The 27,099-nt window shown below is 38.8% G+C and overlaps 1 protein-coding gene across 10 annotated transcripts in view; it reads left to right on the top strand.

Moving 5' to 3' along the window:
* CYRIB (CYFIP related Rac1 interactor B) overlaps nt 1-27,099 on the top strand; it is a 144,628-nt gene that overhangs the window by 75,654 nt on the left and 41,875 nt on the right. For 5 of the 10 annotated variants that reach the window (XM_032415851.1, XM_032415852.1, XM_032415858.1 and 2 more), the window contains 2 exons: nt 14,903-14,941; nt 15,157-15,175. The exons of 1 other annotated variant lie outside the window; for it this stretch is intronic. The gene's annotated coding sequence lies outside the window, so the exon portion shown is untranslated. The remainder of the gene's footprint in view (nt 1-14,902; nt 14,942-15,156; nt 15,176-27,099) is intronic. 4 more of the 10 variants (XM_032415854.1, XM_032415855.1, XM_032415860.1 and 1 more) reach the window with 1 other exon arrangement.

Below are 27,099 nucleotides of genomic sequence, written 5' to 3'. Positions count from 1 at the left end.
TGTGAATGGATGGCAGATTATGTGTGGAACATTGACAAAATCAATCCCCAAATCCAGTTTTAAACATTTAAAGTTTCCATAAATCTGCTCTTCAGCATTAGATTAACTTTTTGGCAGTTGTGATCACGAGTGTGAAACCAGTAAATACTGTATGTGTGGTGATAGAGTTTTATTTGCAGTCATATGAGGACTGATCCCCGCTGCAAGTTTGTTTTTGCCACGTTAATATGCTCTGTTGCATTTCGTGGATTCAGCCTGTCTGTAATCCTGGTAGAGCTCCATCCTGTGATACTTTCAGTAATCACTGTGGAACTCTGACCAAACCCTGAAACACTTTCTCATCTTGAGTGTAGGTCAGATCCCATGGTCGGAAACTCCCTTGACATTCACATGCTTCTTGTAGTATGATTTTTATAGGAGGAATACAGGGCTTAAAGTTACATTTAGAGATGTAACATGTATAGGAGACCATAGAGAATTTAAAAGATTGAAGTTTAATCTCTGACAGTGGGGAGCCATTAAAGGTTTTGAGTTTGGGGAGTGACAGTGTGACAAGTTTCAGAAAGCCACCTTTACATTGGCGTAATGGAAATTTGGTGTTTGAAAAAGGCATGCTGAAATTCTATGGGAAACTGAATTGCTCGATGAAATTATATAAATGAGGTGTTTTTGTACAAGATTTTAAAAAGAAAACTTAAGAAATTTTCAGATGACAAATGGACTGTTTATAGAAAGGAAAACAGCATGCTAAAGTGTTAACTGTGGCTAACTATGTGGTGGGATTATGGATTTTTCTTTCTACTTTTTGTGGAAAATTTAGTAAAGTGCTAAATATATCATGTAATAAGATGTTAAAATGGAACTCTTTTATTCTGAGTTTGGCCCTAAGTTGAGAGGTACACATTTCTAAAGAGAGTTATAAGCATACCATGCAGGCATTGCAAAATAAAGAGCCAGAAAATGGATTTGTGACCTCTAAATACCTACCCCATCTGTTGGTATAAAGAATCAGGGAGCTGGAAATTAGAATAGTTTTTGAACTGAGTTGTTGGAAATTGGAAAAGTGTTTTTAAACCAAGTTGTTAGTGTGCTAGGAGTTTCTTCTAACCTCCCCCTTCCCTTTTTGGTGTGCTCCTCCTCAAGTACAGGAGCTTTCTGGTAATGATATGAGAGCTGAATATGTAACTTGTGTAGTTTAGGGGACACAGTGGGTTGATGTCTGTCTCACTGTGCCTGAGTGAAAGAGAAGCTATCCGCTGTGACAGCGCAGCAAAGCAAGGTTACTGTGTGGGTGGACTGCCCATCCTCCCTGAGTTCTGAATGGGTACATGTGTCCCATAGACTGGATGAGGGCCACTAGTGAGAGGAAGCTCATAGGATCAGGGTGGTATGAGGCAGAGGGGGAGGAAGAAATGGCTGGATTCCCACAGGAGATGCATTATCTTGCATCGAGAAATTGTGGTGAGAGATCCCCAGTGCTGGAATGGGTGAGAGCTTCCAAGGAACTCCAGAAAGCATTCCTTGACAGGTCAATTTTAAATACTTCTTGAGCTGAGAGTGCTCCTGCCCTCTAATGACACTTAACTGCTACACCCAGGGTTCGTAAGGTAGAAGGGAGCGCAGGTAAAGCACGGTGCTCTTGTCATGCCTAGGGCACGCGGGCTGCAGGCAAAACTGGGACATGGGGAGAAGCTGTAGTCCTGGATGACAAATTTTGACAATTATACTAAACTGGGTCTATCACTTTCTAAATTCTGACAGTTTTTATAACTTGAAAATGACCAAAGTCATAGGCTTGCCTAAATAAAAGTTCAGGGACATTAAACTGTCAACACAGAATAACTTTAAAGGACAGTGGTAGATAAAACACTGCTTTATGGTTACATCCCACAGGTTTTGCTTGTTCAGGGTAATGGTTACAATTGTTTTTCTAATAAGAAAACTATCAATGAAAACGAATTTTTACAAGAAGAATGTGCCCACTGAGGCATTTTGTTAGGGATAAAATGTCATCATCTTTGGGACCAGTCAGATCTGTGCTTAAGTCAGATCAGCCCTTATTAACACTGACATGAGATAAGTAAACCAATTTCTGAGGTTCATTTTCCTCATTTACTTTTTATGGAAAGGGTAACATCATCTGTTTGGCAGTGTTATATGAAAAAAATACAGTCTATAGCAAAATGCGTGGTACACAGTAGGTATTCACAAATATTAATAACCCTCTTCCCTCCTTATAGCAAATGCTTCCTAAGGTTTTAAATATGTTCTTACTCTCCTTAATATGTGCTTTGCTTCTTCTAAGTGTATTCCTTAAAAAATACCAGATGGATTAGGGGACTGAGTATGACTACAGGATACTACCCAGAATGTAAGAAATGCTGGTTTTTAGTATAGCTAAAAATTCCACTTTTGATTTGAAATGTGAAATATTTTCAGAAAGAATGAAAAGTAATTTCACTTATGTGTTGTTTTTTTAGTGAGGAAACATATGAACTAGGGGTCTAAAGAAAAGGTAGGTCCAGGTGGAGAATCTTTTCATTACTGTTCTTGGAGCAGTTTAGAATAAATAAAACAAAAAGGAAGGCATCTTATTACAGAGAAAACAGTTTGTAAAAATCAGTATCATTTTAGTGTCCTTTTTTCCTCAAAATGTGTTTCATTGTTCTTTTTCTGGGAAGTTTTTAAGTTCTTTATTAGACTAATATATTTTAAAGTGATGTTAGTATTTTGTCTTCTTTCTGAATGTTCTCTTATACTTTTTTAATGTTCATATTTTATACTTTGAAGCTTAAAATTTTAATAATATAGGTACCTCTTAAAAGTCTCAAAAAACTGATTTATGTAATCTTTAATTTCAGAGTATCTTTATTGTTTATACTCTGAACCCCAAGTTACATTTATAACATAGTTTTGCTTATTTGTAGGAATGGCTTTAAATTAGGGAGGGAGTTATAGTTAGCTTTCTGTGTGACTCCAGAATATTCTTTATAATTCATTCAAGGGTCTTCAGTTAAAAGTTGGAGAAACTTACAAGGTAATTTGAATGGAAAGGGAATTTATTGGCATGATGGCAGGTAGTTCACAGAATTGGTGGTGGAGAGATTAGAAATTCAGGTTCAGAAAGTGAGCAGTAACCACAGGAGGGCAAGAAGCAGATTATGTTACAATAACAGTCTGGTTAGGACACTGTGGCACTGGTCTTGTTGCTATCCCTGTGAACGATTCTCAAGTATCCCGGGTCTTTGGACCATTCTCACAAGATAGGAAGTCATGGGAGTAGAGGGGCAGTATTTGTGGGCTGACCTTCCCTGACCTCCACACTTGTGCTCCATTGACCCTCCAGATCTTCATTTGGAGGCCTTGGCCTGGCAAATTTAACATGGCCAAAACAGTTCCTAGTTTGGAGAAATTTTGATTTGTTGATTTGCTTTCTCTTTTTGTGTTTATGCTGTTTTGAGAATAAAACATTCAAATACACTGTTTTGAGCATGTAGCACAAAATAGTATGTATGCATGTTGACATTGATTTCAGGAAATGACAGTCCCTTCTTACTACATAGAAGGCAACCTGATGCAATATATATACACACATATGCCAAAATCTGCAAATACTGAATGTTTTCCACTTGATTATCTCTGCACAACCTCTAAAAGTTAGGAGAAACAGTTCCACTAAAGGATTACCAGCCCTTGGGGTGCCTGGGTGGCTCAGTCGGTGAAGCGTCTGCCTTCGGCTCAGGTCATGATCCCAGGGTCCTGGGATCGAGCCCCGAGTTGGGCTGCTTCTCCCTCTCCCTCTGCTGCTCCCTCTGCTTGTGCTCTGTGTGTGTGTGTGTGTGTGTGTGTCAAATAAATAAATAAAATCTTTTTTTAAAAAAAGGATTACCAGCTCTTTTGAGAAATAAAGTTAACCTATATGATGTGATGCTTTTGTAGTTGTGTGTTATTGCTGTTTTTATCTGTTAAACCCATTTGGTAACCTGTGGCTACTAGTGGACATTTCATTCTTAGGAGGAGAGCCTGTAAGACATGTAAGGTTGTTTCTAAAAAGAGAAGAGAGCCTCCCCTCCACCCTGTACCTACCCCCCTTCATTCCAGGAACTGTAGCATGTTGAACTATTTGTTTTAAAGATAGAGCTTTAACACATACAGAGATAATCTTTGATCATTAAAGAGTTAAAATAGTACATGTCCTTTTTTGAAAATGTTTTCCTGTCATCTGGTTTGTAAATTCAGACTTGAGTAGTCAAAATCTGGAATTATCTAAACTTCAATAAGTAGAAATAAAATAAGAGCAGACAGATTAAGGTTCAGACATGCATGGCAGATGGAATAGTAGTTAAAAAATTGGCTGTGTGTGTGTTTGTGTTTAGTCATACTGAAAAATCTTACCCATTGTTTGTGAAGTTCTTGATATTGCCTCAGTTTTGGTTTAGCAAGGCCTTTTTCTTAAGGACTTTAGTGTTAATCTATTATGAACCCCTTGTTAATAATCAGCGCTTAAAAGGTCTCTTTTAGGAGAAGAGAATATTCCCCTTTTCCAGGTTAGTGGATATGCTCATATTTATCCTAAAAAAAAGTTTACTTAATTTAAAGCTTACTGAATTTAAAAAATGTCTTTGAAAGTTGTTAGTGACGGTGGTATTTTTTTTTTTTTACTATGTTCTGTTAATCACCATACATCATTAGTTTTTGATGTAGTGTTCCATGAATCAGTGTTTGCGTATAACACCCAGTGCTCCATTCAATGCGTGCCCTCTTTAATACCTATCACCAGGCTAACCCATCCCTCCACTCCCCTCCCCTCTAGAAGCCTCAGTATGTTTCTCAGAGTCCATAGTCTCTCATGGTTTGTCTCCTCCTCCCTCCAGTTACCCCCCTTCATTTTTCCCTTCCTGCTATGTTCTTCTTTTTTTTTTTTTTTAACATGTAATGTATTATTTGTTTCAGAGGTACAGGTCTGTGATTCAACAGTCTTACACAATTCACAGCGCTCACCATAGCACATACCCTCCCCAATGTCTATCACCCAGCCAGGCAACAAAACCAAAAGACAACCGACAGAATGGGAGAAGATATTTGCAAATGACGTATCAGATAAAGGGCTAGTATCCAAAATCTATAAAGAACTTATCAAACTCAACACCCAAAGAACAAATGATCCAATCAAGAAATGGGCAGAAGACATTAACAGACATTTTTCCAAAGAAGACATCCAGATGGCCAACAGACACATGAAAAAGTGCTCAACATCGCTCGGCATCAGGGAAATCCAAATCAAAACCTCAATGAGATACCACCTCACACCAGTCAGAATGGCTAAAATTAACAAGTCAGGAAACGACAGATGTTGGCGGGGATGCAGAGAAAGGGGAACCCTCCTACACTGTTGGTGGGAATGCAAGCTGGTGCAGCCACTCTGGAAAACAGTATTGAGGTTCCTCAAAAAGTTGAAGATGGTGGTACTTTTTAAACATACCAGGCAGACTCAAACATCGTTGCTTTCTCTGAGACTGTCCTCTAGGTACAGTTCAGTTATTCCCCTGTTTTCCCATTGCAGTTAATCCAAAGAACTCCAGTTCTGTAGTATTTTACCTATTGCATTGTGGTCTTTATATATTTGTTTGTTTATTGAGAGAGAGCACGCATGCACACGGCGGGGAGGGGTGGGCAAAGGGAGAGAGAATCTTAAGCGGGGCTCCATCTCACCATGCATGAGATCTTGACCTGGCCAAAATCAAGAGGTGGAGGTTTAACTGACTGAGCCACCCAGGTGCCCCATTGTAATAATTTTTTTTTTTTTTTTTTTTTTTTTAAAGATTTTGTTTATTTATTTGACAGAGAGAGACACAGCGAGAGCAGGAACACAAGCAGGGGGAGCGGGAGAGGGAGAAGCAGGCTTCCCGCCGAGCAGGGAGCCCGATGCGGGACTCGATCCCAGGACCCTGGGATCATGACCTGAGCCGAAGGCAGACGCTTAACGACTGAGCCACCCAGGCGCCCCCCATTGTAATAATTTTTTACATGTCTTCTTAATAGACTAGGAGCTTCTGGAGGGTAGGTCTTGTTGTACTCGACATTTTACACTCTGCATTGCATAACACGTCTGGCCTGTTGGAGGTCTTCTGATCTTTATAGAATTGCCATAAGGAAGCAGTTCACATTTAAGATTGTGGCAGAGCATTTTAAATAGTCTTTTAAAAATCTATTATTTGATTGCTACCAAGACAGCTGTGCATTAATATCACATATCAGATGTACAATATCTCCCCAAATATACTAGATCTCCAGAGATCAGTTATCTGCATTTGTTGCTGTTATTTTGTCAGCCTGGAAAAATCATTATCTATAAAACCATGGTGGACACATTAGTGTATTTTATTTAAAGTCTGTATCACTTTAATTTTTAATAGGAAAATCGCACATTTTTTCTAAATTTTTGTCAGTTATTTGCTACCTGTATATCGATCATTCCTTATCACTCATTTTTCCCAAACAAATCCTGTTAGCAGGGTGGCCAGTCTTAATGGGACCGTAACTCTAAACTAGTTGTATTTATGCCAGGCTGCGTACATATTTTATCATGTTGTTTGCTAAATCACTCATCCACTCATTCCACATATGCACACTGGAGACTACAATGTTTCAAGTATTGTGCTTAGTTCAGGGGCTATAATAACAATGAACAGGCTGTGATAACTGCTTTCATCCTGGGAAAGAGCCAGACATTTTGATGAGTGAAATGATGTGTTATGGGGCACATTTGAAGATACTTAACCCATACTTGGGATATATTCTTTTTCACACTGTCCTGTTCTCCAAATTTCTATTATAATTGTAGTCCGTAATGATGGTATAGTGTGGACAGAATTATTATGGACTTGTTACTTTTTATATGTTCAAGTATTATTTCCATAGGATGTCATTAACCTCTTTAGGGATAAAGATTGTCTTATTACTTTGTATCATAAGCACTACTGGAGATATAAACATTTTTAATAATACTTGTGGAATTGACAAACAGAGACTCTAATATTCTGATGTTGGGCCCTTAGAACTACAAGGATGATAGTAACAGCACCTGTGCAGAGGGAGTAAGGTTGGCCTGATGTGATGGGTAAGACCTGGGAAAAGAGCCAGACAGTGTAATTGGTACTTCTCATTCTCTGAGTCTCTCATTCTTAGGGGGGAGTAGGTATTATCTTCCTTTCTACAGATGGAGAAATTGAAGCTTTGAGAGACTTTAAGATTCTTGCTCAGAGTTTAAACACCAATGGACTCTTCCTGTCAAAATACATTATGTGTGGATGCATATTTTTGCTAGGAAGGTGATTAAATATTTGTTTTGGTCATAGAACTCCCTGGAATTAGGAGAGCAGTGTATGACAAGCCAGGCACAGAGCTTCTCTCTGAAGGTCCATAATGCTGCTCCTGCTTGACATCATGCTGCAGTATCCTGAACTGAACGCTACACTGGCTTATGTTATTTGGGAACAACCCAAATTGCCTTTAAACCAGCCAGATTTTGCAAATTACTTCTCTAATTTTTAATGATACATTAAGAATTAAGAAATTTTAAGAGTGGGATGTGAGTATTTGATTTTATTAGTGGTTCTTAGTTTTTTTGTGCATATGTTGGTTTTTCATTCTAGTATTGGAATAGGCTTTTAAAAAAAATTGCATAGTTGACTCAAGATACAACCATCTGTCTTTTGAAATTTGTGGTATGCAATTCAGACACAGAATGAGAACATGTTGGGGCACCTGGATGGCTCAGTTGGTTAAGCATCCGACTCCTCATTTCAGCTCAGGTCATGATCTCGGGGTCATGAGATCCATCCGAGACCAGTGGGGCTCCGCACTCAGCGGGGAGTATGCTTAAGATTTTCTCTCTCCCTCTCCCACACTCCCTGCTTGTGCGTGCACTGTCTCTCTATTAAAAAAAAAAAAAAAGAATGAGAATATGTTGCACTTAAAACATGTAAGAGCATTATCTCTGTCTTAGCACTTTAGGTTATTGCTACTGAACACTTGTTTATGTTACGTATTTCCCCAATAGAAAAAAAACGTCTGTGGCAAATTAAGATGGGGCAAAACTTAGCTTTGGGACTTGGTATTTCCCAACCTTGAACTTGTCTGTGTTTTTGTTACTATTAGGTATAATTCAGAGGTATTCTGCAAAGTGTCACAATTGTAGAAAAGGACCTGAGTGGATGGACATTGTATTCTTTGCTTCCAAAAGACAGTTTTCCTTTTGTTTATGTAGGTTAGATATATTGGTATTTGTATATATTTTTACATAGGTTGCATGTAATTAAAAGTGAGCAGTCGCCTGCTTTCTTTTTCTTTGTTGTGTAACTTATAATTTGGAGTGAACATTATTTTTATGCCTTGGCCACATTGTCATAATTCTTTCTAAGTTTGGATTTGCTTCCAAAGTTTTATCCGTTGTATTCTCAATGTCTTGAAATATATCCAAGAATTCCTGTTTTCCTTAATCACTGTGCCCAGTGTGGGACTCTGACTCACAACCCCGAAATCAAGAGTCACATGTTCCACTAACTGAGCCAGTCAGGCGCCACCCCCCAAAATTACTTTAATATGATTTTTTTTTTTTTTTTTTGCTGGTGTTACTTCCTCTGGGACATCTTCGTCCTTTCATCCTTTTCATCATAACCACTTTGTTTATGGTGATGAAGTTCACCCTCCCAGAGTTCCTCTGACTGGCATGCTTATTCTCTGATGGCAGCAGTGTCACATTCGTGCGGTTAACCCTTTCTTCCGTAACTTCATTTATGTTCCCTTAGAGTTTGACTTTCAGGGTTACCACTTCCAGTTTTTTGCTGCATTTTTATCTTTGTTGGCAAATTCCCTCATTTGGTTATCCATTTTTCTAAAATGTCACGCAGGTTTGTCACCAGGAGACAAGGGGATAACACAGCAACACACTTTGCAGTCTGTGCATGACCTAACAGATGTGCAGTGAACAATCACTGATAGACTTGAAAGAAATGATGTGGTTGGTCACTAATAATGATGTAAAAGATGGGAGAAAATGATAAAACTATTAAGCATTCTGTATTTACAGTATTTTCATCTTTAATTACATTTTAAAGAGACTAGACATTTTAGAAAAAGTATACGGGTATGGTTTATATATAGTAATGATGGTGATCATTAAAACAGCATTACATTTACAGAGTATTTATTGTGTGTCAGGGACTGTTTTAAGTGCTACACATACAGTAGTAATCATGGTGTAAGAAGACATAAAAGCCTGAGATTTGTATTCATGTGTTTGAGTTCTAGTGTGTCTCAGACATGGATATTCTTACATGTACTGTGCTTGAGATGGAATGTCAAAATAGATAGCTATATATTCTTTTTTTTTTTTAAGATTTTATTTATTTATTTGACAGAGACGCAGCAAGAGACACAAGCAGGGGGACTGGGAGAGGGAGAAGCAGGCTTCCTGCGGAGCAGGGAGCCCGACGTGGGGCTTGATCCCAGGACCCTGGGACCATGACCTGAGCCGAAGGCAGATGCTTAACGACTGAGCCACCCAGGCGCCCCAGATAGCTATATATTCTTGTAATTTTAATGTTAATAAGAGAAGTAGTGATCTTGTTCAATAAAACTGGCATTTCTGTTAATCTTCACAGTCTTTGAGGTTATTTTTGCTCTTTTACAGATAAGGAAAACAGATGCTTAGATAACTTAAATAAATGGAAATCTCATTTTACAAATAAAACAACTGCTCAAAGAACCTAATAATTAAATAAGTGAAAACTCAACCCAGGTTTATCTTATTTCAGAATCAGTGCTCTAAACCACTTTGCTTATATTATATTTATTTCCTTTTTATTATTAGGGAATATAAAGGTTTTTATATATGTTTACTATTTTCTTGCTCTTATGAATTATCATGTTTCCTCTCTTGATGTGATTTTTAATACATTTAATACATTATGCAAAAATTAAACATTAAAATATTTTGGATTTCCTTTATTTTTAATTTTTATATGATTTGACTCCATCTTTCCATTTTAAATTTCTTACCATGCTTCAAATTACTCCTCTAAAAATAAGTAAAGTATAATTTTTGAGATTTTTTTTTTTTTTAAGATTTAGTTTTAAGAAACTACGCTGTAATCCATCTAGAATATATAGGGTGAGAAGGTTGTATCTGTTTTTCATGGGATTAAAGTTTTCTTCATTGCCCTATATAGTGATTACTTTATACATTCCTCATCTGGAATATTCTTTTTGAGCCTTCTACCGCCTTTTCCTGCTTGTCCAAATCCTGTTCATTCTTCAAATCTATCTCAGCTCCCAGGGCTTCATAAAATCTTTCCAATACCCGATTTCCATGCTCTACCCCTAGCTGAGGTATCTTCTTTTAATTGCCACAGGTCTATATGTAGATTTTTCTCATGATACTTCATTTTTACCTTGAATGTTTTAATTGCTACAGGACGAGTAGATGCTTCTAAAGAGTGCAGTCAATCTTTTTCATCCTAGCATCTCCTCAGGTATTTATTTTGGTACTATATACATAATAGACTTTCCAGGAAATACTTGGTGTGAGGTTTTTTTTTTTTTTTTTTTTTTTTTTCTATTACTGGACCATTGTGACTTCTCTGGTCTCTTCCCCTGACTCTGTATATCTGTATGAATTCCACTCAGTTTTAATTATTAATGTGTAGGACTGGTTCTTTTCTTCTGTTTTTAAAAAGATTTTTTATAGACGTGCCTGTTTCTTTTTTTCTCAAATGGATATAGAATAACCTTTTCAAGTTCTTAAAGCTTACTAAGGGGGCACCTGGGTGGCTCAGTCAGTTAAAGCAGCTACTTTCAGCTCGGGTTGTGATCCCAGGGTCCTGGGATGGAGCCCCACATCTTGTCTAGGCTCCCCGCGTAGCCGGAAGCCTGCTTCTCCCTCACTCTTGCCCCTCCCCACAGCTCTTGCATGCACGCTCCCTCTCTCAAGTAAATAAAATCTTTAAAAAAAAAAAAAAAAAACATAACTTAGATATTTGCTGGAGTTATATAATAATGCAGTTTCATAATATTGTCTGATCTGGGAATGCGGTCAATAGGCCCTTTAATTCAAGTGCTCTTTTTTGGTTTCTCCGATGGCTTTAAGATTGCTTTGTGTATGTCAAGGGGAGCTTAAACAAATGGAATTGAATTTGATTTTATCATATACCCAAATGAAGGAGGAATGCAGTGTAGGTTGCATAACCAGTTAGATTTATGTGTCATCATATTAAATGCTGCAAAGCTATAAATGTGGTTGACAGAATGCTCTGAAGTCATAGCTTTTATGTTTTATGTTTTGCTGGAGGCAAAGGAATTTTAACACTTACTTGAAGAACCTTTAGGTTTGCGGATTTTAGATGCCTGGATTATCTAATTTACATCCTATCTAATATTCACTACTTATGACCTGACATTTGATTTCTAAGGGTAAAAACAATTACAAGTGTTTTCTTATTTCTTGATTAAGAATCAGAGAAAATGAATAGAAGTTTTCCCCGTGGATTTATGCAAGTGGCACCGGTTTTGCTCCTCTAGTTGAGAGTGGCCAGCCAAGCCACTTGTTTTGTTTATTTCTGGGTGGCTTTGGTCTGCCTTAGGGAAGGAAGTTTGTTTTTGGCAGAAAAAGCAAAAATGTGTTTATTCATTCCATTTGTAGTAACATTGATCCAAGAGGAGCTTTTGAGGAAAACCAGAATGGTTAAGCTTTGAACATAAATAGCTCCCATTCATCTCCTACCTGATAGAAAAAAAGCAAAGATTAGGATTAATAATATATAAATTATAGACAAATCCTAGAGCAAGAGTTGCAAACTGACATTTCATCAAACAAAAATTAACCCTCGGACTGTTTCTTTTGGCCTACTGATTATTTCTAAAGCTTAATTAGTTGATAACATCTAAAAATTGTTTTACCTGAATATCCAGCCCCGGATCACCTGCGTTTTTAGCATGGCATGTTAATAGCCATGGCACCCCTTAGATTAAGCATAGACATTTGTTTGCCCTAGATAGCCCTTCTAATGTGGCTCCACCCAACCCAGATGCATTTAACTTTGCAGCCCCTGGAGGCTGTTGGATTAAGAAGTAATAGTAGGCCTAAGACTGCTAATGCAGCTCAACCCTCCACTTTGAGTTAACAGAAGATAGAATAGTAGGTGTGAAGACTTTAGGTAGAGAGAGCTGTAGTGGAATTTGGGATGTGTTAGAGAGAAGGTAGTTGCAGAGGAATCCAAGGTTTTTACCTGAGCAACTGGAAGGATAGAGATGCCATCAACTGAGTTAAGGGAGACTAGGTAGATAGGTTTGGAGAGGGAAGATGAGTAGTTTAGTTTTGACATGTTAAGTTTGAGGTATCTATTAAAACATCCAAGAGGAGATACTGAGTAGGCAGTTGCTAGGAGATGGAGACAAATGTCTAGACTGGATAAGTAAATTTGAGATATGTAGTTGATACATAAAGCCATGAAATGAAATCACAAAGGGAGTGGAGGACCTAGGACTGTGTTCTGGGCACATCAGCATTTGGGGATCTGAGAGAGAAGTTCAGCAACAGAGATTAAGAAAGAGCATCCAGTGAGTTAGAATGAAAAGGAAGGGAGTATGGTGTCCCAAAGGACAAGTGTCCTGACCTGGTTTCATCCCAAAAGCAGAGCTTGGGAAAGGGATTTTTTAGGCAGATAATTTATTTGGGAACCTGTTAACAAGAAACCGAAGTTGGCGGGGCGCCTGGGTGGCTCACACAGTTAAGCGTCTGCCTTCGGCTCAGGTCATGATCCCGGGGTCCTGGGATCAAGCCTTGCATCAGGCTCCCTGCTCAGTGGGGAGCCTGCTTCTCCCTCTCCCTCTCTCAATATTTCTCTCTCTCTCAATAAATCAATAAAATCTTAAGAAAAAAAAAAAGAAACAGAAGTTGGAGAACTGGGGCACATGAAACAGGGAGGAAGGAAAGTCAGTGCAAGGGTCTGTGATCGACCTGGTCACATCTCTGAGTACCTGGGGCTTGATCCTGAGGAAGTCCTCTGAGAAGACATGAAGTATATGCCTCTGGATGGGAAGGAGGGGGTATTTATATACCAGATCCCGTTCCCCAGTGGTCAGGGGTTGCTCATAGGGTGTTGATGTTAATATCTTCACACTCCCAGGTCGGGGTTCGTATATTCCAGGATGGCTGAGGAGTTCCTGTAAGCATCTCTTAGAGCAAAGCCTGTGAGCAGAAAGTGAGCCCCAGTAGTGCAGCTAAGGGGAGGTGCCTCAGCTGGAGTGAAATTGTGAGGCAGCGTGTTAGAGGTATCCCATACAGCCTTGTATGTTCCATTAAGCACTTGCCATTTAGTCCATTCTGCTGCAAAGTTTTCAAGATGGTGGCTGGCCACAACCACTACAGTAGACTTATAATAGGAGGGCTAGTGGAATAATGTTCATTTTTGCAGTCCTCTACCACTCATTCTAGATTTGCCTTACCTTCAGCCAGCACTTGAACAGGTCAAGGCATTGTCCTGGTTCAGTGACACAGACCTTCTTCTCCAAGGGATCAATGCCTGTAGTTGATTTATCATTGTTGGGTCGTAATTGTTGCAGCTGCTCATTTATAGTTATTATTGAGCATGGCAGCCCCAGTCGAATCCCCTAGGTTCTGGATAGATTTCCTCCTGTCCCCATTGTGTGGCAGCAGCCGTAAGTTGTTGTTAGGGTCACTTCACAGGACTCCACAATATGGTAACCCTTTCCTTAGCATGCTGGTCCAGTAAGGAGTCCAAGATAACCAGGTGATAGTTGCTTCAGAATACTTCTGTGTCTTCTGGCAGAAACCACTGTTCTCCTCCCCCACTATCAGAATTTCTAATCCAATGAACCTGAAGGTTGTCAATCCTATTTCCATGTGTTTGTTCCAGGACTTTTTCCTCCCTCCCTCCCTCCTTTATCTGTCAGAGACACAGCACCACATTTCAGCCTTTAGAAGACAGTATAAGAGGGAGATCACTTACCATCTTGGAAGGCAGTGCCCCGTCCCCTCTAAATGTGACTAAGCACATAGAAATTGTATGTTTGCTAAGTCCAGGACTCTGGTCATAAAATAAACAATTAGGGAAAGAAATTTTTATGTAAAGGTGAGTAGTTAACATTCGTCATTGTCCCCCCACTGTATGTGAACTCAGCTAGTTTGCTGTAGTGGCTGTAGTTGCTTCTGTTGTAAAGTTAGAATAAAATCATTTTGAAGATTTAATTTTACCTAAAATGTTTTAGGATTTGCAAATACCATAGTAGTATTAGTAAACCAGTCCTACAGAGGACTTCGTGGTTCACTTGAGTTTTGCCAGATGTACCTCTGGCAAATAATAGGTTATTGTCATGGAATTTAAGGATCTTAGTACCTTTCGCAAAACTGGTACTTTTAATACATTGAAAGGAAATGAACGTACACTATGATAATAGTATAGAAATATATCTCTTTGGTAATTTTAGGCCCCTGTTATAAGAATAAAGACGAGTTACAAATTTTCTTCCCTTGCTGTTCCTGCTGTATAATATGATGAGAACTATGTACTTCTCTTGATAGAGATTGTAGTCTTTGAGTGTCTTGAGGGTGGCAATTAGGGTGTCTTATCTAAGCCTATTGGTATTTCCCAGGGCTTAACATAATGGCTTACTCTTAGTAGGTTCTTTATAAATAGTTGTTGATTTAATTCAAGGAGGTATATGTCCATTCATATACATACACACACAAGTGTGTATAGCATATGTATGTGATATGTGATGGCATTCATAAACTTTATTAAAGTTAGTTTTAATAAAATTAAACATGTTTTAAAGTATAATAATGTTTTAGACTTTCTTCCTTTTTTCTTTCTTTAAACAGATAGAAGGACAAGAACAGAATCACCAGCACTGGCTGAAGGTAAATATGTCTTCGGAGGAAATGATAATTCAGATAAAAATGAAAAGTTATGATTTAAAAAACTACATTGGCTCAATATAATTTAAGGAAGATGTTCTGTATATAATATTGAACTGCTAAAAATATCTTTAGGAAATATCCAATACTGTTTAGTTTCTTAGAATAGGAAGTAGTGGGGAAAATGTAAATTAATTAGAACTTTTTTTTTTTTACAGCTTTCTTTCAGTAGGAGAGGTATGTGTTTTTCTTTGAATTCCTTTTTAAGTCATTTTAGTTATCACCAGTATAGTTAAACAGGAAAGGTCTAACCCATAATTCTAGTTATTTAATATATATTTGCTAGAAAGGAAGACACTTTTACATGCTTTCTTCAATAAGAATTCTAGCTGTTACTGATTTTGGTCCTCTTGAAAAAGTCTTAGAAGAACACAATAGCCACCACAAAAGTTACTGATACAGGGGTCCTGAGTACTTAAACATTTATAATCCTGTAATTGTTTTAATTATAACAAGTTAATGGGTATTTGAAAATGTAGTTTTTCTGTAGGTATATTTTGTGTTCTTCAAGTGAAAATGATCAGCTTAAAATCTCTTTCTGTGCTCTTCCTAGTTATAAAAAGAGATATTTACATTTCAAAACTTGCCTGTGGGCGCCTGGGTGGCTCAGTCGTTAAGTGTCTGCCTTCGGCTCAGGTCATGATTCCAGGTCCTGGGATCGAGCCCCGCATCGGGCTCCCTGCTCAGCGGGAGGCCCCCTTCTCCCTCTCCCGCTCCCCCTGCCTGTGTTCCCTCTCTCGCTATGTCTCTGTCAAATAAATAAATAAAATCTTTAAAAAAAAAAAAAAAAAAAAAACTTGCCTGTCATTTTACTAGAACTGATAAGACCGTTATCACGATGGTCTTTTGGGATTGTAATTACCTCACCTGCTCTGTGTATGTTACTGCAGGAGTTCTCAACCTTTTTTTTGTGCCATAGACCGCTGGTAATCTGGTGAAGCCTGTGAATCCCTTCCCAGAATAATGATTCTAAAAATGAATCATGATTTTATGAAGTAAAACACATAAGATTAACAAGGAAATTAGTTATATTGAAATATAGCTAACAAATATTAAAAATATAAATTTTTGATAGAGTAATATATATACTTCTCACATTAGAGAATAAGCTTTAGCAACAATTTTGCTAAATACTGTAATTTTAAATAGTGATAAGTTTGCAGTAACTGTAGTATAATATGAAAATACCTGTGATTTCTATTGATGATAAGTTCATAGGTATTTCTGATACTACTATGCTTTGTTGCCTACAATCTTGATTGAAGGAATTGCAAAACTTCACATAGAGGTTAGTGAAAAGGTTCCCATCCAAGTTCACAGGTCACTGAATTCTTTCTCTGGACCCCAGATTAAGAACTTCTGTTAATGAAAAGTCAGACCTTTCTTCCTCCATCATATTTGAATAAGTGTAGTTTTTTATGTTCTGTATAAGTAATCTTTAAAAAGTGGAGTTACACAGTCATTTCTTAAGAAATATCCCAACGGTGTAGGCTAGAAGTTCTTGAAACAGCTTTGAAGAAACTTCAGTTTGCTGGTCAATAATCAGAGAAACAGCGGCATATTCTGTGGAAAAGTAGTCGGAACATAAGGGGTAAGCCTTGGAGAGTGCCCACCTTCAGAGAATTCACATTCTATTTCAAGGAACATGAAATTAACATGTAAAAAATAAAATATCAGCTTGAGATGTTGAAAGCTTAATGAGAAAAATGTCATAATTTCCATAGGAAGGATGCAAGTCGTAAGGTCTGATGCTTGTGTTATGGAATCACAAAAAAAGGTCAAGACTTGTAAAAAGTCATCAAATGTTTTACAGTTAATTAAGTAGTATGAACTGTACAATGATGATGGGCCAGTGTAAGCTAGGAAGAGCCTAGAATGGTGTCACTAAATTTGACAATTAAACGGTCATTCAGCACCTTGTCGCCGACTACCAATAAAGGGACTGGAAGATCTGTTGAAGCTTGGCTGATAGCAAAAACAACACTATTGTTTTGAAGGGGACATGGTGGGGCGTCTGACTTTGGGGTATTTTTTGGTTGTGGCACTTGATTTGTTCTGTCAATGTGATCTGCCCTGATGCCATATTTTAAAGATGTTCTCAAAGGCTTCACTGTCAGGGTCATTAGATTAAGCACCACTTTTAAAAAACTCATTTGTTGCTTTTGCCAAGTCCCCAAGTTTCTGTAGTTCTCAGTTTCTTCCTATAAAATTAGAGAACTGAGCTATATGATTTCAGGTCCTCTCATGAACCCTGTGTTCTGGGCTGATTTTTACCTTTTCTGAGACCCTTCACTTCCTTTCTCTTTCTCCCTACCAGCAACGTTTGAAATATGGTAAAAATACTCAAAGTTGTTAAGTGATTTGAACTTCGGTTTATATAAATATTGCCCTAGTAAAAGCTATACAGAACTTTAAAAGCTGTAATTATTAGATTAGTATACTTAGTTCAAAACGTTTTTATGATGTATGCATTCTGCATTTTGCTCTACTGGAGTCTTTTTGGCCTTATAAGCAATACTGATTTTTAAATGTAGGAAGATTATTCAAGTACATATTTTTAAGATTATGTGATTACCAGGAAGAGAAAATTTATATTTTGTTTTTGTATTCCGTTTGATTATGATAAGTTTGGAGGAGTTATATTTAAGAGAATGGCTTTAATTGAAGTTCAGGAACTGTAATGTCACTGTACTGAATTCCTTTAGCATGCTGGGCTCAAACAGAAAGACCTGACAAATGGTAGGGAAATATTTAAGGACATTTCTTAGTTAGCATCTGTCATCTTTTTCTAGTCAATGTTTTTTTTCTTAAAATTTTTTTTCTGTGAGAATTTTATTCCTAATTTAGAAATTCTAGTGCTAGTATTGAATTAATTCCTTTCAGGAAGACTTGAAAGTTTTAGTTTTCTTTACTCTTTCTGGCCGAATTATATGTATTTTCATTTATGACTAAGATGCAAATGGGGCAAAATGGCTAAGAGAACTGTTAGGAGCCAGATTTGCCTGAGTGAGAATTCTGACCTCATTGTTCACTAATTTGTTGACCTTGAGAAAGTTACTTAATCCTTTTGACCTTCAGGTTGTTCAGAAATAAAATGAGGATTGTAGTGCTAGACAACCTCCAAAATGGTGGAGGATTTTATAAGATAATACTGTGTATATATTACTTAGCATTGTGTGTGGCACACAGAAAGATCTCAGTCGCTCATTTTTACTTTCATTTAGTCCTCAAAGCGTTCAGGGACCTCTGCAAGGTGCTTGGGATATGAAAGTTAAGTTATAGTCACACTCAGGGCAAGATGGTTCTGTTGCCCTTAGTTCTTTCAGTCTGAAATGTTTAAGAAGGTCTTTATGATGAATATTCCTAAATATCCCTTTCTGAACTTCATTCTCTTTCAGAAGCTAAATCCTCATAATTACTAGACAGGAGATATAGCTTGTCTGTAATTTTTTGCATATGTGAGTATATGTATATAGTCTAATGGGTAAATTTCTTTTGACCTCAGTTTAATATATTTTAAGATATTTCAATTATTTAATGGGTTGTCAAGTGGCATAGGGACTATTTAGTTCTCAGAGGCCAGTGAGAACTGACACCAGTGAGGAGAAATTAACAAATGGGCAAATATCAGCTTAGTATAAGTTTTGTGTGATTCTTTGTAGGATTCATGTTGGATTAATTGTGCATCATTTAATCATCAGCTGAAGTTCCTAAAAAAGTTTCTAAAAATTGAAGTCTAAAATTTTTTATAAAGATTTTATTTATTTATTGGAGAGAGAGCATGAGAAGGGGGTGGGGGCAGAGGGAGAAGGAGAAGCAAACTCCCCAGTGATCAGGGAGCCCAACTCCGGGCTTGATCCCAGGACTCTGAGATCATGACCCGAGCCAAGGGCAGACACTCAACTGAGTGAGCCACCCAGGTGCCCCTGAAGTCTAAAATTTAAGTCATTTGAGAATAGAATGAGTCACCCCTGGGCATAGTCATGCAGAATGAAATATTTTTTTTATTTATTTATTTATTTATTTATTTATTTATTTGACAGAGAGAGACACAGCAAGAGAGGGAACACAAGCAGGGGGAGTGGGGGAGAGAGAAGCAGGCTTCCCGCAGAGCAAGGAGCCCGATGCGGGGCTCGATCCCAGGACCCTGAGATCATGACCTGAGCCGAAGGCAGACGCTTAACGACTGAGCCACCCAGGCGCCCCCAGAATGAAATATTTAAGCAGGGGCTAGTTGGCTGCTTCTCATGGATGTTGTAGAACAGATACATACAAAGGCTAGATGGTCAAGTTTGACTTCCATTTTAGCACATGTTGTATTTAGTCTGGGCTGCTATAAGAAAATATAGTAAACTAGGTGGCTTATAAATAGCAGAAATTTATTTCTCACAGTTCAGGAGGCTGGAAGTCCCAAGATCAACATGCCAGCATAGATGGGTTCTGGTGAGGCCCACTTCGCAGTTCATAACGCAGCTGTCTTCTCGCTGTGTCCTCACATGGTAGAAAGAGCAACTTAGCTTTCGGGGTCTCTTCTATAAGGGCATTAATTCCATTCATGAGGGCTCCACACTGATGACCTGATCACCTCTCAAAGGGTTTAATCACATTGGGTTTTAGGATTTCACATGTGAATTTTGAGGGGACACAGACGTTCATGTTCTATCTTTTATACTTTTATGTAGACTAGAAACAGCTGATATATAAAATCGGCATGGTAGCAAAACCAGACAAGAATAGAGAAAAAAATTATATGTCAGTCTTACTTAAGAAATAATCTAAAGTGAAATATTAGACCAAATCTAGAAATACATATTTTTAAATGACTATATAGAGTTGATACCAGAAATGCAAGGATGGTTTAGCAGTAGAAAATGTAGTCATGTAATCTTATTCGTATAATCTCATATTTATAGATTAAATGAAAAAATGATTGATGTTATAAAGATGGGAGTTCTGCCTCAGAATGGTATGTGTATTTGTGTGTGTGTGTGTGTGTGTGTGTGTATTTAATGCAAAATCAAGTCAAAATCCCATTAAGATTTTTGTAGAACTTGACAGTTACATGGGTGAACAAAGGACCAAGAATAGCTAAGGCACTTTTGCAGATGAATCATTACTTAAACAGTAAACATAGACCACAAAGAAAAGTGGATTACATGTGACAGATGGCACCAGAGACAAAGTTAAGACTAGGATACTGCAGTATTACAGATTAGGAGAACATATTTGCCATGTGTATAAGCATCAAAAGATTGGTACCCAGAAGTCCTATCTAGAATTCCTAAAGCCCAGCTGTGGGGGATGGGAGAGTGATATATCAGCTGGAGTTGAATTAGGAAAATATACCACCCTGGGTATTTCAAACAGGGAATTTAATATAGAGGATTGGTTATGAAGGTATTAGACTAGAAGAGCAAAGAGGAAGAGGAGACATAGAGTGGCAAAAAAAAAAAAAAAAGGTGGGATGATGGCTCTGCTACCAGAGATAAGCTGCTCTCTCCACTAGACTGCAGCCCACGGCTGCACTTGCTTCTGCCTCTGACTGGGGCAGTGCATGCTGGCCTCACCTCATCTGACTGCTCTTAGAGCAGCGACTGGTCTGTCCTGGCCAGAGATGGAAAGCTTCTCTCTCTCTCCCCTGCCTGCTCACCTTCCAGTGCCTCTGACTCACATAGCCTAACAGCTGGCAGGGATGTCATTTACCGATTCTGGGCCCCTGCAGTACTGAGTACAGCGTATGGAAAGGTAGGTGTGGGAAAGATCTTAGAAAAATAAATGGCACAAGTTACAGAGGATATGAATATACGTTTTACAGATGGCCTATAAACATGGAGAGGCACATTTTTACTGATAATCAAGAAAATGTAAATTAAAGCATCAATGAGATATTTCACAATCTAAACATTTGAAGCTTGAGGTTTTGGAGGATGGGAAGGAGGAGATCTTTTACTAGTGGAACAGTACTGTGGAGAGTAGTTCGGCGCAATGTAGTAGAGTTACAGTTGCTCTTTAATTTCTAGATTGCCATCCAGTGGAAACTCTTCTGCAGGGGCACAAGTATATGTAGTGTGTGAAAGGATATGTGTAAAGCATACTTTGTGTTTTGTTTTTTTTTAAGATTTTATTTATTGGAGGGAGAGAGAGCACAAGCCAAGGGGAGAGGCAGAGGGAGAAGCAGACTCCCTGCCAAGCAGGGAGCCCAATGTGGGGCTCGATCCCAGGACCCTGGAATCATGACCTGAGCTGAAGGCAGACACTTAACCGACTGAGCCACCCAGGCGTCCAGCATACTTTGTTAATAGAGAAAAATTGAAAAGGCATTGTCCCTCAATAGGTGAATAAGCAAATAAACTGGTTTCTTTGAACCATGAAATACTGTACTGAGTGAACATGGATAATTCTCAAAACACCAATGAGTGAGAAAAGTGAGTTCTAAAGGAATATGGACAGTAAATCATGCAAATTGAAAAGCAGAACAGTGCTGTGTTGTTTATGAATACAGACCTTCACAGTAAAAATTCTAAAATATGTTTGGAAAGGAAGTATACTTTTAAGATTACTTTAGGAGATGGAGGAGAGGAAAGTTAGTTGGGAAAGGTTGGGAGGTTAACTGCACAAAAACATAGGGAGGCCTCTGAAGCAACATACGGCAAAATGTCATTGCTTTGATCTGGTGGTAGAGTATGTGAATATATTTTTTTTATGTTTAAATTATTTTCTAATTTAAAGAAATAGACAGCAAGAAGTACTTAAGAATCAGCCCTCTGGGAATCCTTTGGTTAGGTGTTCCTTTTTCTGTATGTTCATTGTGTTGTTTGTATGCTTCTGTATGAAGCATGCCGCACCATTTTGTCTCTTCCACTCGTCTGTGAACTCCTCGGTGCCAAATATTCAGTGTCTGTCACAGTAATCGGCAGACAGGAGCTAAGGAAAGGTGGTTTGATTTTAAACAGCAGCAACTATCACCAGGCACTGTAAACACCAGCTAGCTGTGGAAATACTCAAGGTTTTACGTATGCGAGGGTTTTTATTTAGTGGCTCATCCATGCATTGTTGCATGTGTATTGCAAAGTGTTCAGACACCTGAATTCCAATCCAGTCATTTTTGTTGGGCATCTTTGAATGAGTCATATGTGTTCTTTGAATATCAGTGACTTTACATTTAAATTTTGTTTTTAAGATTGAAAGAGTGGGGGACAGGACAGAGGGAGAGGGAAAGATAATCTCAAGCAGATTCCCTGTTGAGTGCAGAGCCAGACTCGGGGCCCCGTCTTATGGGGCGCCATCTCAAGGACCCTGAGATCATGACCTGAGCCGAAATCAAGAGTCAGACGCTTAACAGACTGAGCCACCCAGGCGCCCCTCTACATTTAATTTTTTTAAAAATTATTGATACATACAAAAGAATACCTTTGTTTGTAAACGTGAAAGCCTAAAATCCCTGAATCCACCAGTAACTGAGGAACTGGAATGTTACCCACACCTTTGAAGTTGCCTGGTCCTAGGGCCCTGTCTCTCTCCAGAGATAACCAGTATCTTACATTTTGTGTTTATCATTCACTTGCATATTTATATATTTTACCATACATGTGTAGGTATAATTTTTTATGAATTTCAAAATAGTGGTACTTTTTTTAAGATTTTATTTATCTGAGAAAGAGAGAGTACGAGCTGGGGGGGCGGAGGGGCAGTGGGAGAGAGAGAAGCAGACTCTCCGCTGAGCAGGGAGCCTGATGCGGGGCCTGGTCCCAGGACCCCAGGATCATGACCCAAGCCGAAGGCAACCGCCTAACCGACTGAGCCACCCGGGTGCCCCTAAAATAGTGGTACGTTTTAAGAAAGTGAATTCACAGTACTATTTCTTGTTTAAAGATCGTATTTTTTCAAGAAAAACCTTCTTAATCCTTGTAAAATAGGTAATTTGGGGGTTCAGTGTTTGTTTTTTTTTGTTTTTTTTTTTTCCAGATTCCCATCACCTTTCTGTACATTCTTAAACTACTTGCCTTGGAACTTTATATTAGCCCTTCTAATAACTTATGTCTTTACCTGATGTAAGGCATTATAGCAGGAAGCATGTCTTTGCTTTCTTGTTTTAAATTTGCAGCTCAGGTAGTAATTTGCATTGGTGGTTTAATTTTTAATACCTGGAGCATGGAAGAGTACTATTACTAGTAATCTCTGAATCAGATTCAAAGATGCCATGACAATCTGATGTGATACTAATTTATGGTGGTTCACTTCCATTTAAGGGATAGTATTGGTCTCCTAATTTATTGTATTTATTGTACATGGCCAGGCATCCTAGTGAGTCTTTTATTTACAATAGTGTAAATAAGGTTTTTCATTTTAACATACTAGATCTAAGTGTATCCACTAGATGTCAGCATTAGGAGAGATGCAGTGTAACATATGTAGAGTCATGGCCAGAAGCAATGTGAGAGATTCAGTCTAACAAGTACTGACTTGGGTAAAGTCACATATTTTGTGGGAGAATCAAGACTAGAAATCAAGTCTCCCAATTTCCATTCTATTGTTTGTTTATGTCACATTTCTTTAAGACCGGTAACTGATCTCCATGTGATTACTAGGCTAATATATTGCTCTTGGCATCTGCTAGGGATTTATGGTGAGATTTTAATACTTCTGTGGTGGTGGTATGCCTAGGCACCCAGTAGTACCTGAATCCTGCTTCTTCTCCTCTACATTGTGCAAAGGAAGGAAGATCAAAGGATCACTTTATTAATAGTATCTGATGATGATAGATCAGATATTGTGGGTAAGGTTAAGGATTAAGCTACTCTCTGAAACTTCTTCTGTATCAGTCAGATTTCAACCAAGATAGCAGAAACCTTGCTAGGTATTTTTAAGAAGGGACTTAACATGTGGATTTATTTACACAAATGTTGGAAGCCTGAGCAAAAAAAGGATGCTGAATGTGCATGTTTTTACTCACAACACTGCTGACACTAATTCTGAACTATTTTCCAACACCTGTACCAAATGTGTGGGGCTTTTTTTCCCATACCAATCAATTCCCCAACTCTCCAGATACCAACTGGGTATCCTACAATTCATTTTGATGCTGACTCTAACTATGTAGAGTTGGTGCACAGACCTCACAGGTTAAGGGCTTAGTCCCACAAGACTCCCCTCCACTCCAGACGCCATTCACAGGTCCCAGGCCTCCTGTACTCCTGACCATCCAGCTATGAAGGGGCGGGGCTTGTTCCCATGACTCCTTCCTCAGGTTTGATAATCTGCTGTAATGGCTCATAGAACTCAGAGAAACACGTACTTACACTAGTACCAGTTTATTATAAAGGATTTTATAAAGGGTACAAATGAACAGCCAGATGAAGAGGTACATAGAGTGAGGTCCGAAAATGTCCTGAGCATAGGGGCATGGAGTTGGGGTGTGTTTCCTTCCCAGCATGTGGTGGATGCATTTACCAATCTGGAATTTCCTCAGACTCCATCATTTAGGGGTTTTTATGGAGGTCCCATTATATAGGCATGACCGATTATAGATCATTGGCCATTGGTGATCAATCTCCAGTCCCTCTCCCCTCGCCAGAGGTCAGGAGGTAGGGCTGAAATCTAAGTGTGCCTTGGTCTTTCTGGCAACCAGCCCTCATCTTGAAGCTATCTAGGGGACTCATTAAAATATGCTCCTGTCACCCAGCAAATTCCAAAGGATTTAGGAGCTCTGGGTTAGGCATGGGGGTGGGGGTGGGATAAAGACCAAATACATACACTGTTCTATCATATGAGGTAACTTAAGATATTAATGGTAACCACAGGAAGCAACTTTCACTTCTAGAGCTGGGGGGAAAGAAGGGAAAAGGTAGGTTAGGCAGAATTTAGGAGCTCAAAGGAAGAACTCTAGAAGACTGGAAGCTCAGACCTCTGGAGGGGCAGGCACTGCAGTGCTGCTTGGCATTCCCCAGGAGCTGGAGCCTAGAGCCATAGCAAACTTTTGTTTGTTTTCTCAGATTTTAGGGGCACGTGGGTGGCTCAGTTGCTTAAGTGACTGCCTTCAGCTCAGGTCATGATCCCAGAATCCTGGGATCGAGCCCCACATCGGGCTCCCTGCTCAGTGGGGAGCCTGCTTCTTTCTCTCCCTCTGCCCCTCCCCCTGCTTGTGCTCTTTCTCTCTCTCTCTCTCTCTCTAGAATAAATAAAATCTTTTTTTTCCCTAGAGATAGAGCATGTGCGAATGGGGGGGAGTAGCAGAGGGGGAGAGAGACAAGCAACCTTCTGTGCTGAACGCAGAGCCCAATGCAGGGCCCACCCAGTCCCAGGACCCCGAGATCATGACCTGAGCTGAAATTAAGAGTCCAACGCCCAATCGACTGAGCAACCCCAGGCGCCCCCAGATAGCTAGCTTTTGATGACAGGAAATGCCGACAGAACTTGAAAAACAGAGACCTTTTTTTTTTTCCCCTAAGTTTTATTTATTTAAGTAATCTCTACACTCACCGTGGGGCTTGAACTTACAACCCTGAGATCAAGAGTCACATGCTCTTCCAACTGAGTCAGCCAGAAGCCCCCAAAGAGGGACCTTCTTTCATCCCATCTTCCAATTTCCTTGTAGTTGGTGGGGCCCAGTGAGAAGCCAGCTGACAAAGTAGTCTAGGAGATACACTCTTCAGCGTCTTAGTCCTAGCATTAAAAGGAGATTACAGAACGATGGGCTTGGTGGTGAGTGTTAGTAGGTAAATAACTGTCACAGTCTACCTTTTTGACCACACAGTATTCATTTATCTTTTTTAAATACAGTGCCACCATTTTCATGCTTCCTTTTAGAATTCTAGTACTTGGATAGTGCATGCTCAGATGGTCTTACAATCTCAGAGGGGATGCTCAGTCTACTTATTTTACCAAATGCTGTGGAACCGGGAATGGGGAGAGAGTTGAAGTCCTGGGAGCTTAGATTCTGCTTAAACATGTTTACCACATAAAGATCAGAAAACAGGAGGGGCAAGAGGAAAAGGGAAATCTTGGTTATGCCATTTATTGAACAAATATCTGTTGCCCAGTCATTGTCATTGTGCTAGAACAAAGATTCTGTTGAGCAGCTTCTCTTGTTGGGAAGGAAGGGGGAAGAAAGAATTGAAGATGAAGGTACAAGCAGGTTAGGGTGTGATGTGCATGTGTACGGCAGTCAGTGGGGCCGATAGTGCAGTGTCAGGATAATTATTACAGATGCTTTATTGGTAGGCCAGCTTGAGTTGGTTATTTCTCTCCATTATAAATGGCACTCAGCTAACCATTGGAGGTTTCCCACTTCCTGCACAAAGTTGGTATGTTCAGTACAATCAACCGCTATGTTTCTAAAGTAAGTTGTAGCCATGTTAGAAGCTAAGAAGGAATTGTGATTATACCTTTCCTTTAAATTATTGGGTACCTGATTCTTCAAATGAAAGAAATGCCACTGGATTTCACTTATTTACAGTTCTTAAATGAATTCAGTAGGTATTTATTGGATATTTACTTTGTACCACTTTGAAGATTTACTTTGTGTGCTTGTATCAGAGGTGCATCAAATACATATTTGGCCAATTAAGTCAATATTCAGCTAAAGCCAAAGCCAAAAATCACCGTAGAATACACTTCTGGGATATATTAATCAGAAACTTTATTGAAATGTAATTATTACAATGTTATTAATTTGAACAGTCAGATTTTAAAAGTTTGACCTACTGAAAATAGTTTCTTGTACTATTGTCAGCTGCTCGATGACTCCTGGAGTCACTCTGCTGTTCATTTGCAATCTTAAATCAGCATTTGCTTTCAAATGGTGATGATGTAGTTTCATAGAAGTAGTTCTATAAACAGGACTTTGTGTAGTGTTTGAAGGGGATGGTGCCTGAATATTTTTAGAAGCAGATGTGCTAAGAGATTGTTGATACCATTTGAATTTTTTTGAAGTTTCTTCTATTTTAGCTTATACTTGCTGCTTTATGGAATCACTTGAGAAATGTTTATCCTTAATAAACCTTAGATCTAGAAATATGGCATTAGAGTTTTGTAAACTGGCTTGCAGGATAGCAAAACTGAATTTCTGCCTGCCTTTCAACTTTGCATTCACCTAATCGCAA

This window comes from Phoca vitulina, unplaced genomic scaffold (genome assembly GCF_004348235.1).
Source record: "Phoca vitulina isolate PV1807 unplaced genomic scaffold, GSC_HSeal_1.0 scaffold18, whole genome shotgun sequence".
Classification (NCBI taxonomy): Eukaryota; Metazoa; Chordata; class Mammalia; order Carnivora; family Phocidae; genus Phoca; species Phoca vitulina.
This window is presented reverse-complemented; position numbering and strand designations above follow the sequence as displayed.